Source organism: Cyprinus carpio, chromosome B20 (genome assembly GCF_018340385.1).
Source record: "Cyprinus carpio isolate SPL01 chromosome B20, ASM1834038v1, whole genome shotgun sequence".
In the NCBI taxonomy this organism is placed as follows: domain Eukaryota; kingdom Metazoa; phylum Chordata; class Actinopteri; order Cypriniformes; family Cyprinidae; genus Cyprinus; species Cyprinus carpio.
In genome coordinates this window covers 27,371,518-27,386,418 of record NC_056616.1, presented here as the reverse complement: position 1 = coordinate 27,386,418, position 14,901 = coordinate 27,371,518, and the positions used below count along the sequence as shown (strand labels likewise).

At 36.4% G+C, this 14,901-nt stretch overlaps 1 pseudogene; it reads left to right on the top strand.

Annotated features, from left to right (window-relative positions):
- The window catches only part of LOC109044982, a 30,540-nt pseudogene that overhangs the window by 9,423 nt on the left and 6,216 nt on the right, over window positions 1-14,901 (top strand).

Here is a 14,901-nt window from a genome sequence, read left to right as displayed (position 1 = left end):
TCAGTTCTGTCTTACTCAGGACATTTCATTCAAACCCAAATGTTCTTTTTTTAGGAAATGGGAAAACTATGAACTTGGGCAAATTCCTGATTTCTCCGCAAAAGGCAGCAGAGGGTGAGGACATCAGACTCATTTACACTGATGGAGACAAATGCGGGGAAAACATGAAAGTGAAATCCATCATCATTCTGAAGTGTAAGCCTGGAGATATTGAGAGCGCTCCAGTCCTGAGGAGTGTGTCCAGTGATGGATGCATCTATGAGTTTGAGTGGTTCACCGCTTCAGCCTGCGTCCTCTCGAAAACAGAAGGTGACGACTGCAAGGTGGAAGACCCACAAGCAGGTACAGGACAGTGGTGTTGTAGTTTTATTTATGCACTATTATTAGTGGTGCACATGCACAACCAAAATAAAAAATGTCTTGACAGCTGTAAATGCACAATCAACGTTTCAGATCGACTAACTGTAATATTGTAATATAAGATTTCTAAAGAAAGCATAAATCTTGGCTATGTGCTGCTGGTTTTACAGCAAAATATAAAACTTACGCTTTTCAAGCGCTGCCATGTGGGGGTTTGCGGGGGCGGGACTCAACAGTTGGGGGATGGGGGCGGGTCAGAGGCAAGTTAAATACACATAAGTAAATACATAATACATAATTATTTATAAGAATTATTGTGATAATAATGGGACTTATTCATGTTTATTTTTTCTTTATCTTTATTATAACAAATTTTATATTACATAAAAGGAAACAATGTGGTGCATGTGGAACATGTAACAAGAAATGTCATGTACTTGAAGTACATGGAAACACCTTCATGTTAAATACATGAAGTACAGTACTTCATGTATTTAACATGAAGGTGTTTCCTAGTGTTTCTTACGTCCAGAATTATAATTATAAGTAGCAGACTTTGATAAAGTTTGAAATCGCGGGTGTGCCCCTTTGTGCCTCCTCAGCGCGATTGTGCCGTTGGGATTTATTGTGCTGTGTTACGTCGTTTTTCCCACCGTGTCCGATACTGAAATCAGTGCGACATACTTTGCAAAAAGCGTGGGAATTGTCGATGCTGCTTCGTGATAAGAAATTAAATTCCTCCGACCAGCTGTTGTTATATTTGCAGATATATTAAGTTTTTTTTCGCCGTAGCACCACCTGAGCGTTCTAATGCCATTTTTAGTGACGCTTGATTCAAATTCCCCCGTCTACCTGCGCAGATATCAACTGTGCAACAGAGCTGTAGGTTGCCAGGTTGAGGTCACAAATGGGATCAAAATTGTATGATGTATCTATTTCGTGAGAAGGATGCGTTTCATACAAGATCTGGCAACTGGACAACCTTGGAATAATGTATTGATGTGATTTTTTTTATAACGATTTGTTGCCGTTCAAATTACGGGAGTTTCCCGGGAGAAATAACAAAACGGGAGGTGGGCGGGAGATGGGCGTGAAATACGGGAGACTCCCGGTAAAAACGGGAGTTTTGACAGGTATGCCCCTGACTATTATGTATTTTTTAATATATTCAAATTTTATATTTTCATATTTTATAGTATGTGAATATATTGAGTTTTTGGATTTCCAGTTTTTGTTTAAATTCATTTAAATTGTAGTTTATTTTAATTATTTTATGTGATTTGTTTTTTACTCAGTTTTAGTCATTTTCGGGCTTCACCAAACTTTATTTTTAACATTTTCATTAAGTTTGTTTGAATTTCTTTTAATTTCAGCTTTATTTCAGTTATTGAAAATAATTTTTAATACTTTTTAGTAAGGTACAAAATAAAATTACTGTATATGTTGTGTTTTTTTTTTTTATAATCTGTATCTTCTCTGTATCGTCCCAGATTATTCCTCTATGTGAATGTTTCCATTCAAAAACACTTATATATTGTGCTTATTTTCTTTTGGTTCATTTTATTTTTTTATTTAATTAAACTACATTAAACTAAAATGTCATTTTTATTTGATTTCATTTTATTTAACAAAAATGGTTTGTAGTTTTTTTTTTTTAAACCATTTTACTGTACATTAATATCTTATTATTTCTTAAATGTTCTGCCTCATTACTGCGAGGATGTGTAGCCTAGTGGCTAAAGATTTAGGCTGGTTATGGTTTTTATTTGCCTTCTATTGAGCTGCTTTTAAATGTTCTTCTCTTTCTTTGCAGGAATTTTATTTGACCTTTCCCCGCTTCGGAAACCTAACGGAGGTTATTATAACATGTCCGTTGACAAGTATGACTACTTCATCAATGTGTGTGGCAACGTGAAGGCCGCACAGTGTCCAGAAACAGCAGGGGCCTGTCAAGTTGACCAGAGGTAAGTTCACTTTGGTCATTTTCGTTTAACAAGGTGTGATGCAACAAGTTTATTTTGTCTTCACTGGAAGTATGATATGAAGCACTAGAATCTCAGCCAATCACAACATATTTGGAGCTATGGAGTGCATGATTTTTGAACCAATAAGATTTCGCTGTGGGCGGAGCTAACCTTATTTGTTCCATCTCTGCAGTGGCACAAGCTCTTGGAATCTCGGCAAATTTAACTCCAAGCTTTCTTATTATGATGGCATGATCCAGTTGACCTACAGAAACGGCTCTCAGTACAACAACATGCAGCACACGCAGCGCTCCACACACATTTCCTTCCTCTGTGACAGAGAGGCTGGTCCAGGAAAACCAGAGTTTCAGGTATTGCCCTGCTTCTTTGTTCTGTTCGTGCTGACTGTTAACACTCATATATCTTTTTAGCCCCTTGAGGTTACCTATTTTAGCCTCTAGTCAAGTAATGCTATTTCAGCATAAAGGGCTTGTGTTTTTAAGCATTTTCTTGTCTCAGGCTTTGCATTGGACACACCTTCATATTATTATAAGTCTTGTCTTGTCTGCAAACCAAAAATGTCCTTAATTTATGAGCACTTTTCTGCAGAAAGAAGATGAGAACACGTATAACTTCAAATGGTACACTTCCTACGCCTGTCCTGAAAGACCACATGAGTGTGTTGTGACAGACCCCAAAACTCTGCAGCAATACGACCTGTCCAGGTTAGACTCGTATGTCCTAGAGAAATGAGTATACTATATTACTAAATATTTTAGTTTCATTTTAAAAGCAAGTTTGGTGCCACTAGAGCTGCATAAATGTCACACTTATCCTTTAGTTTACTCAATACTTCCTCCATCTGCCACTGATTGAACAAACAGATGGTCCCATCCTGAACTCATGTCATTGGCTGAGCCAATGTTGCTGTTCGGGATGGTTAAACAAACATGTGCCATGTTTTGATAGTGCCATTCTTTGTGGTTGAATCATCCTTTGGATGGCTCGTATATGTCTCTGTATATTAAACTGAAATAGGAGTCACTTTTTTAAGATGGGCAAATTAATAAAAAAAAACAAAAAACTTTTTATATACATATGTGCTAATAAATGTAAATTGCAATCAAAAAAATATTAAAAATAATCTAAAAAAAAAATGATTAAATGTACTTTTTTATATTTAAATGATTACCATAATCCTTTTATTTACTAAATAAATTATGTATTTACATGTTATACTGTATATATATATGTTTATATGTTATATTTATGTTTTTATTTAGTTGGATGTAACGACAAAATGGCCAAATAATACTTTGTTCAAAGTAATACTTTGCTTAAAATATATTTTGTCTAATTTTTCTATATTTCAATATACAGCAAAAATAATGCTTTTAGTGTAGTATTATGTTAGACAAGCATGTGTTTTTGTAAACTTAATTTATATTGTACTGTGGATTTATTTTGTACTGTGAATTTATTATTTTCAAATTTTGATTTATTTATTAAGTTTAGGTTACTTATTTTTTGCATTAAAAATGGTATAAAAAAGATCAGCGTTGCTTACCTTAACCAATTTTTTATTTAATTTTGTTATTTATTTATTTAGTAGTTTTCATTATTTTAACCCAATTTCACTTTTTGGATGTAGCCTTCTATGTCATAGTGGAGACATCTGATGCTACACATTTGGATACTAGATATAAACGCACTGTTAATCCTGATAATTTTTTAGGTAGTGTTATCACTCCATTATACATGTTTGACAATATCCAAACAATGCTTGTATCAAAAAGCTAGACAGTGTTAACAACAATGGCTCTACAGTAAATCTCTCGTTTCCTTCCCCTCTGCAGTTTGGCAGTATCTAATGGTGGTAGGAACTGGCAGGCCATACAGAACTCTGACCCCAGCGGCCTGAGGAAGTACTACATCAATATATGCCGGCCACTTAAAGCCGTGCCTGGCTGTGACGGGAGAGCTTCTGTCTGTGAGGTGAAATTCGAGACTGACAAGGTTAGTTCACTCTCTGTAAACATTGGAATGACTTGGTGATATAAAATATAACAAAAAACAAACCGCACCACTGACAACAAATGTGTGTGTACATGTTACTCAAACAGGAAGGCCGGTCTGAGAAGGGTAGAAGTCAGTAACTTAGGCATTGCTAAGAAGGGTCCAGTGATTGTGGAAGAGAACCAGCTAATGTTGGAGTACACTAACGGCTCAGTGTGTCAAGCAGAAGGAGTGATGACCACTTACACAACTCGTATCCACTTTGTCTGCTCATCTGGGACCGCAGTGAGTCAATACTGTCCTTTTACTCATTTAGTACTCATTATAAATCAGTGGCTTGAACAATATGAGAACAATGTTTTTTTCTTTAGCCATCTGGTCCTCACTTTGTGGGGAACCAGAATTGCACCGTTGACTTTGTTTGGGACACAGAAGCAGCCTGCGCCATCTCAACCGTTGAGGCCACCAACCAGGTCCACTTTAATTTTTGCACAAATTCACTGACTTTGATGGAATCGTGAAGATTTATTTTCTTATTTCTCTTTTTATTTGTCTACAGACCTGCTCAGTGAAAGATCCCAACACTGGCTTTGAGTTCAACCTGCAACCACTGGCTTCTGAAAGCGGATACCACGTCAATGCCCATGGGAGAGAATTTGTCGTAAGAAGCACTTTAAAATCTTTCAAATTCTCTTGAGTAGTGTATGGATCGATACAGAAGTCAGTTTTAGTATGATACTAGCTTCTGGTACTTAAGTAAAAACATAAAAACAGCCTTAGATGACTAATGAAATGAAACTGAGATTCTCAGTAGATTCAGTAACTCAGTGTCTCTATCTGTCTGTCTGTCTTTTTATACTGACATTGCTTTTCAAATGTTTGGGGTCAGTACTTTTTTTTTTTTTCTTTTTTTTTTAAGAAATTAATCTTTTTTGTTTCTTCGCCAAGGATGCATTAAATTGATGGATTAAAATGACAGAACATTTAAAATGTTACTAAAGATTTTTATTTCAAATAAACAGTGTTGTTCTTAGCTTTCTATACATCAAAGAATCATTAAAAAATGTTTCACGGTTTCCACAAAAAGTAAGCAGCACAACTATATTCAACATATTAATTATAATAAATAATGTTTCTTGAGCATCAAATCAGCTTATTAGAATGATTTCTGAAGGATCATGTGACACTGAAGACTGGAGTAATGATGTGGAAAATTCAGCTTTGCATCAAAGTAATAAATTACATTTTAAAACTTTAAAATCTAAAGTTTAAAAAGTTACAAATGTATGTTAAAATGTAATAATATTTAACATATTACTGTTTTTACTGTATTTTTGATCAAATGAATAAATGCAGAGTTTTTTTTTTTTTTTAGTTTTTTTTAAGAAACCTTTTTCCCCAAAGAGAATTTGAATTGAGCAGTTTATGTGCATACACATTCAGTTACATTTAGCATTCATTTGTTCTTGTAATAAACCATGTGGAATAAATGTGCTGAATAGCAGCACTTTGTCGTCTGAGCCATGTACTAAATTTACAACAACAAAAAAAATCCTGCTCCTGGAGAGCTACTGTCCTGCAGACTTCAGTTCCAACCCTGCTCCAACACACCTGTCTGTAATTATCAAGTAGCCCTGAACACCTTGATTAGGTGTGTTTGATTGGGGTTGGAGCTGAAATCTGCAGGACGGTAGCTCTCCAGGAGCAGGGTTGGAGACCCCTGCTGTATTCTGTGCAATCTTCTCCACAGTTTGACTGTGTGTTCAGTTTCTCTTTGACCTCTTTCATTTATCACGTTTAGTGCAATTATACCAATTTTAAAACAAAAGTAACAGCACCCCTTGTCTTCTGTAGGTGAACATTTGTGATTCAGTGAAAGCATGCGGAACTGTCAGAGATAAACCTGTGGCTGGCTGTGAGCTGAAAGATAAGAAACCTGTGAGTCAAGTAGGTGTGGAACGGTCTCTGCAGTTCTCCACTGATGGCACTCTCACTCTCACATACAAAGGGGCCTTGGACAAATCGTCAGGTGGGTAACTGAAAGGGCCCCAAATTTTAAATGGAAATGTATAATTGGTAGTATTGTATTTCATTGTACCTTACATGTTCCTGTTAGGGTAATTGGGACAGCTTTATTGAAAATGGTCCAATATACAATTTTGGATCATTATACACAAGTCTTTGAATGACCAATCAGAATGAAGTATTCTAGAGAGACTTGTATTAAGGTTATATTGTTCTGCCCCAGACTGAACCCACTTTACCTTGTTTCCTATCCTTACTATAGGTACCGAAGACACCTTCATCATTAATTTTGTGTGTGACCAAAAGGCCAACCCAGCCTCTCTGAGTCTTATACCGGAAGAGCTGGGCACAAGTGCACACGAAACCCACAATGTGTTTTTTGAGCTTTCCACTGCACTAGCCTGTGAACCTGCTCCTGTGGATTGCCAAGTCACCGGTAAGCTTTCCCATGCACAAAAACATGCTTTTAATGCTGAAGTGTGTCATTTCTCTGCCATTGCTGTCACCATTTTGATACCAATCTCAAGCTGATCCCTCTGTCTTGCATTTCCAGATTTGCAAGGTAGACAGTACGACTTGGGTGACCTCAGTCTGGATGACAAGTATTATGTTCCTCTGGACACCTCAGATCAGGCCCGCTTTCAAAAGTTTTACATCAACGTGTGCAGACCGCTGCCTCGCGTCCAGGGCTGCCCTGGTGAGTGTCTACAAACAGATATTGACAGACTCTTTTAAAATGTCTTCCTATTTTTAGCCTAGTACTTTGAGATTGATTTTCTCTTTGTAACACCCACCAAGGGCTGGAGGAGTAGTGCTGGTCTGAATGACCGCGCAGTAAACTAATAGACTTCTGTTGTTGGCAGCTGGAGCGATTGGAGCATGTGGCCAGCTGAAAGGCAGAGGTGTGAATCTGGGATATGTGCAGTCCAGCCTGCAGGCAGCGGCAGATGGCTCCATCAGTATTGTTTATCTGAATGGGGACAAGTGCAATTCAGGACGTTACTCCACCCGAATCGTCTTCCAATGTGATGACAGTCCTGTAAGCAAGAGCATGGTTTCTCTCTTAAGTGCAAATAGATTTTTTACCCGTGGCACCTTCCACTATAAATTGGTGTCTCATAAATTTTTTTGAAGTAACTAAATTTCTTTTCAATGAAAATTATTGAATAGGTATAATTCTGAAATTTACATAGTGTGATGGTATGACTGACTGTGTTTATAGTTAAATTATTTTCAGAACCAAAAATTAATCATTATTTAGTGGCACAGGATCTTGCAGGTAAAAAATGTAATGTAACTAGGAACCAATATTTAGGGGAAATAAGTTTCTTAAGTAGCAAATCAGCATATTAGAATGATTTTTGATGGATCATGTAACACTGAAGACTGGAGTAATAGCTGCTGAAAATTCAGCTTTGCATTACAGGAATAAATTGCATTTATAGAAACAGATAGAAAACAGTTTTTTTGCAATGCAATATTTCACAATAATACAGTTTTTACTATACTTTTGATCAGATAAATGCTGCCTTGTTGAGCATAAGAGACTTCTTTTTAAAAACATTTAAAAATCTTACCGCCCCCAAACTTCTGAATGGTAATAAAATAACATGACAAAATGATTTAAAATCAGTTTCAAGCCCTATTTTGTACTGTATTTAAGATGCTAAAAAAAAAAATTCTTTCTTTTTTTTTTTTTATGGTGAAGCTGTTGAAACCCATTTTTCTTTTCTCTATTTAAAGGGTGCACCCATGTTTGATCGCAAAGATGACTGTGAATATGTCTTCATCTGGAGGACCTCAGAAGCTTGCCCAATCAAAAGAGTCCAGGGTAGGATCATCAGACAATTAGGTCTCAGGACTTTGAAGAAATACTCTTACTTGGGCTTTGACTTCATTTAGTTCTTGTCACTTATAGGTGAAAACTGTAAAGTCAAGGACCCCAAGAGCGGTTATGAGTACAATCTTACACCACTGGCCGGAAAGGACTATGATGTGAAGGATTTGAGTTATGAGTATAACTTTGCAGTGTGTGGCCCAGTTACATCCTCGGTCTGCCCGCATGGTCCCAGCAACTCTGTTTCCTCGTGTCAGGTCAAGGGCAGTACACACAGAATAGCAGGTGAGTTTATTTTTATTTTCAAGTATCAAAACTGAGCTATTAGGGAACTTTTTATAGAATAGTTAACTCTAAAATGTATTGATGTTTAGGAAATAGAAGTTTTTGGTTGTTTTGTTTATTGATCTGAACAGATGGAGAACAGAGAAATTTAACATTACATCACTTGTTCACAAGTGGATCTTCTGCAGTGAATGGGTGCCGTCAGAGTCTAAACAGCTGATAAAAACATCACAATAATCCTCAAGTAATACACATGACTCCAGTCAACCAGTTAACATCTTGTGAAGTGAAAAGCTGCATGTTTATTATAAACAAATCCGTTTAGTTTTTGACTAAAATACAAATCCTCTATCCATAAAACTGCTTTTTCCAGTGACAAAATCGTCTTGTCTGAGTCAGGGGAGAAATATGCACAGTTTACAAGCGAAAACAGTCAAAAACCAGGACAACAAGGAATGGACTTTTGCACTGGAAGAAGTATTATTATGAACTGTGGAAATGCTTTAATAAAGGGTTTATTACAAACACGTTGATTTTCGTTTACAAGATGTTGGACTGGAGGTTTGTGGATTACTTGTGGATTATTGTGATGTTTTTCTCAGCCGTTTGGATTCTCATTCTGACGGTACCCATTCACTGCAGAGGATCCAGTGGTGAGCAAGTTATGTAAGGCTAAATTTCTCCTAATCTAGTTCTAATGAAGAAACAAATTCATCTATATCTTAGCAATGTTTAGCAAATATTCATATTTAGGTGAACTATTCATTTAACCTTTCCTATGCTCCTCTGCAGGCTTAGCCAATCAAAACCTCACATTTGATGATGGGATTATTATGATCAACTACACAAATGGGGAAAAGTGCCACAAGATCTATGAGCGATCCACAGCTATTCTCTTCTCCTGCGACCACAGCAAGAATCCAGTGAGTTTCTCTTAGCCAACAAATGAGTTAAGAAGTTAAATTAATTTCCTAAATGTTTTTTTTCCTTTCTTTGTTCTTTAGGGTAAGCCAGAGTTCATAAAGGAGACCGCAGACTGCACATACCTGTTTGATTGGCACACAGCTTTGGCCTGCCCTTCCTTCAAAACCACAACCTGCTCCTACAAGTAAGAGCAACCTTCTTAGTAATATATTTGCTTCCAATACCTGCTTCCAATAGTCTAAATGACCTATAACCCCCTCTCCGTCTGGCAGTGATGGCCATGGCCACTCCTACGATCTATCCTCACTGGCCCGGCACAAATCTAATTGGGTGGTCATGCCACAAGCGAACAATCAGAAGCAGCGTTACTATATCAATGTGTGCAAGTCTCTGGTGCCTCAGACCGGTGAGTTGTAGCAGTACAGCTGGAGTGTTTTGACCGGTCTGCATAGATGTTATAACTGGTGTTTTGTCTTAGGTTTGTGGAGCTGCCCGTCTAGCGCTGCGGCTTGTCTGAAGGACGGAGATGAGTATGTGAATCTGGGGGAGGCGGAAGGCGGGTCCACAGTGGGAAAAAACATCCTGATTCTGAAGTACACCAATGGACAAGCCTGTCAGGATGGCAAGAGAAACCGGACCACCATTATTAACTTCAAATGCGACCCAGACAAAGTGGTCTGTAGTTATTTATGCTTTTCTCTGTACATTCACAGATGCATGTTCTAAAGTAAATATAATTACTATAGACTAACTACTGTTTATTTTTTGTAACGGTCTAATATTTTTATTCATGTTTTTTAAAATAAACACACGCAGTTAGTCAGTTAGATCTTTTTTTTTTTTTTTTTTTTTTTAAGAAATACATTTATTCAGCAGTCATACATTAAACTGATCAAAAGTGACATTGAAGAAATTTAGAAAAAAATTATATTTAAATAAATGCTGTTCTTTTTAAATTTTCTATTCATCAAATGATCCTGAAAAAAAATGCATCAAGTAGATAAGTTTACAAAAAATTAAGTAGTTAAATTGTTTTATTTTTTGAGTTCTATTCACCAAAAAATAAAAATAAAAATGTAGATATAAATAAATATATATATATATATATATATATATATATATATATATATATATATATATATATATATATATAAAATAAGAATATAACTATCCGATATTCTCGAAGTATATGCTAATATTTATAGTAATATATATCACATACTGTACAGCATACAGTGAGCATAACAACATCCTCTCCTTGTCTGTATCTCTGACTTTCTGTCTGTTTTTCTGCAGGATTCTAAACCTACTCTGATCACGGCACTGGAGGACTGTGTCTATAGCTTTGTATGGTTCACTGCTGCAGCCTGTCCTCTCAACAGCACTGAACACGGGGACTGTAAAGTCACAAATCCAGCCACAGGTGAGTCACCCACATGAGCCTCGTCACACAATGAATACACAGTTATTCAGAACAACTGAATCATCTTATCCAGACACTTCCTGTCTGCTCATAACAGTGTCATGTAGGTGCATGTGTCTGATGCACGAAATGCCTGAATAACAGCAAGGGTGTTTTTGCACACTGATCTTTTGAAAGTTCTAGCATTTATGTTTGTCCCTAAATCGATCTGAGACGTGTTGTGCTGGGTCTCCACAGGTCATCTCTTTGACCTTAATGCCCTCAGTCGGACAGGTGGCTATACGGTCTATGATCCCATGGCCCATAGGAAGATGTTCAGACTAAATGTGTGTGGAGACATAGCCAATGCTGGTTGTGCCTCTGGAACAGGTATATTTCCTTTGTACCTTTCATTTAGTGAAAAACAGTGTGAATACAGTAATGTGTGTGTCTGTGTGTGTATATGTATGTATTTATGTATATATATATATATATATAATTTATATATATATATATATATATATATATATATATATATTATATATAATTTGTTTTTTTTTTATATATATATAATATGTATATATGATTTGTGCTTTGGTTTGTTAAGCCTTTTTGTTTCAGTGAGGATGTAAAAACGACTTGTCTTGTTTTAAAACATTTAGGCCCTAAGCAAAAAAGACTTTATATGGTAATGTTAAGATGTTTTTTTTTTGCTGCAGCCGTTTGCATCAAAGACACTCAGAAGGCCATAAGTGGTGGGAAAACCACAAGGAAGCTGGTGTACAAGGATCAGGTGGTGGAGCTCACTTATGAGGATGGAGACGTGTGTGCCTCCAACCCTTCCCTCAAACACAAGAGCATCTTCAGCTTCGTCTGCAAGTCTGAGGGAGGAGGCACAGATGAACCCGTGCTGGTGTACTCAGAAGACACCACTTGTACTCACTTTTTCTCTTGGCACACGCCTCTGGTCTGCGAACAACAGGTAAGAGGAGGTCTATAATCTTTCGATTCTCTAAACCTCGCTTCAGGTGAACCTGCAACAAATGTAGTGTCTCTTCTCTGCAGGTGAAGTGCTCTGTTTGGAACGGTACCAATCTGATTGACCTCAGTCCTCTGATCCATCTCACCGGTTACTACACGGCTATCAACGAGGATGTAGACAGGGACAAGTCTCCTGATTTCTACATCAACATCTGCCAGCCCCTCAACCCCATCCCAGGGGTCAACTGTCCTCCAGGGGCCGCTGTGTGCATGGATGCTGTTGATGGAGATCCAGTTGTAAGTAAAAGCATCAGTCAATGAATTCCACTTTCTTTGATCTACAGAACAACATTAAACATTTGAAAATGAAGAAACTAAAACAGACATTATTTAGTATTGTAATTTCATTGTATTGTACTGTAAAATCATATTTATTTAGTACTTGTAGTAGTAATTATAATATTTAAATATATTATAATTTCTTATTATTATATTTTTCCGAAATACTTTTTATTATTTTATAGTGAAATTTAGTAATTTTTTATTTTCTTATTTTATTTCCTAATAATAAAAATAATTTGTAGTAGTAGAAGTATTTTCTTTTTCTTTTTAGAGATGTTATAGTATATGTCTTATGTCTTATTTTGTTTAGTTGTAATAATAATAGTAATATTTATTTTGCTATTTATACAGTGAAGTATTTAGTATATTAGTACATATTTAGGATATATAGTATATTATAGTATCATATTTTTTATTTTATTATTTTTATTGTTTCTGTTGCTGCTGTTGTTGTCATATTGATATATATGTAATCAGTTTCTTTTCTTTTCTTTTTTTGGCCAAATCGTGCAGTTTTGTAAATTATCACAGTTTAATTCGAATTTCTCACCAAATTGTGCAGCCAAAGCATTGATGATGAATTTAATGTTATCGTTATTATATTAATAACAACCAATATTGGAGGCTGTCTTATACTACATGCACACCTTGCCACATTACCGATGAAGAAAGTACATATTGTCAGTTTTTGAGTATGAGATATTCTTAATACTATTTTGAGTCTATTTGAGCAAAATATTTTTACTAATCATACCATGGCACCAGAGGATGATATTGAATGACATGTTTGAATCTGATTTTTGTGGGTTTTTTCCTTTCTGTGCAGGACATCGGACGAATCACCTCCCCTCCTCGCTATAACAGCAACACCAACGAGGTGGAGATCACCTTCAGCAGCACAACCGTCTGCCCTTCTAACCCCACCTCCAACTACTCCTCCAAGATCGTTTTCACCTGCCAGAAAGGAGCAGAGCTGGTAAGAGAGCAACCCGAAATCTTCAGAAATGGTGTTTAGAGTAACTGAGTGGTTGTTGGTCTCTGTTGTACCTGAGTGTAAGTGTTGGTTTTGCTCAAACAGGGTTCTCCCCAGATGATCCGAGCTCAGGACTGTATGTATGTGTTCGAGTGGGCAACTCCTGTGGTTTGCCCGGAGACCATCACGGCGCAGGGCTGCAATCTGACCGTCTCCCAGCTGCGCTACACGTTTGACCTCTCAGCGCTGTCAGGGACCGTTCAGGTATTGAAGAGAGAGAGACTTTTCCAAGACTGAAGAATTCAAATTTGTGCCATCAATGCTTTGGGGTCTATAAAATTATTTAATGATTCTGAAAGAAGTCACCAAGGTTCCATTTATTTGATCAAGCAAGAGTGCCGTAATGGTGTGAAATATTGTTACAATTTTGTATTTTAATACATTTTGAAATGTATTTTATTCCTGTGAGTGAAAGCTGAATTTTCAGCATCATTACTCCAGTCTTCAGTGTCACACGATTCTTCAGAAATCATTCTAATATGCTGATTTGCTCAAGAGTCATTTCCTGTTATTATCAATGTTGAGATCAGTTTTGCTGATTAATGTTTTTGTGGAAGTTGTGACACATTCTATTTCAGAATTTTGAATAGTTCAAAGGAACCACATTTATTTGATATGAATATTTTGTATCATTATAAATGTCTTGACTGTCGCGTCATCATCCTCCCTGAATAAAAGTATTTTAAAAGTGTTAATAAAAAAATCTAGACCCCCAAACCTTGGGTGTATGTATACCAAAAATCTCAATTTGTCATCTTATTCAAGCATATTAACAAAGGGATGATTCTAGAGCTTAATTTATTTGTTTTTCAGGTTCCTAGAAACTCCAGCTCCTTTAATATCAACGTGTGTGGGACTGTGACAGGCACAGCATGTAAAAACAGTGCGGTATGTCTGATCTCAACGGGCTCTGCGGCTTCATACGGAAACAGCAAAATTCTAAACCTAGACTACAAGAGAGAAGAGCAGGCTGTGATCATGCAGTACAGTGGAGGAGACACCTGTCCTCAAGGTCAGACAAACACTCTGTACAGTGGAGGATACACCTATTAAGCAGCCAACTTAGCATTTTGAGGCACAATTTTGACAGATGGTCTTGTTCTAAAAGATAATAATTGTAATATACCTCATTTTGGCCTCAGTGGTACTTGTATGGCAACACTGCATGCATGTGTTATAGTGAATGCAGTACCACTATGCAATGCAGTCAACAAAAGTCCAGATCTTAACAAGACTCTTGTTAAACTTTCCCCCTAAATGATTAAAATTTGTGTTTATTGTCTTTCAGTTACAGATAAAAATGAAGTGTGCATTTTCCCCTTTAAGTACCTGGGCGAGTTTTATTCTGAGTGCACAACTCAGGGCAAGACTGACGGCAGGAAGTGGTGTGCCACTACAAGCGACTATGACAAAGATCAGAAATGGGGCTTTTGCTCTGGCGGTACGAATGTACTTTTTTAGGATAGAGCGACTAGAAAAGCTATGTTTATTTAATTCCATTTTTATTTAATCAGTCTGTTTTTTAATGGTTTCAGCTCCTTATTAAGAAAACTAAACAGACTAAACATGACATAAAATAAATAATACAATTTAAATTAAGTAAAATGTGAATAACTACATTTACAAAATGTCATTTTTTTAAAAAATAGATATTGATATTGTTTTTGTTTAGTTTGGGTTTTTAGATTTAGATGAAATGAACATTACTTAAATTGTCTATGTGTTTTAAGAT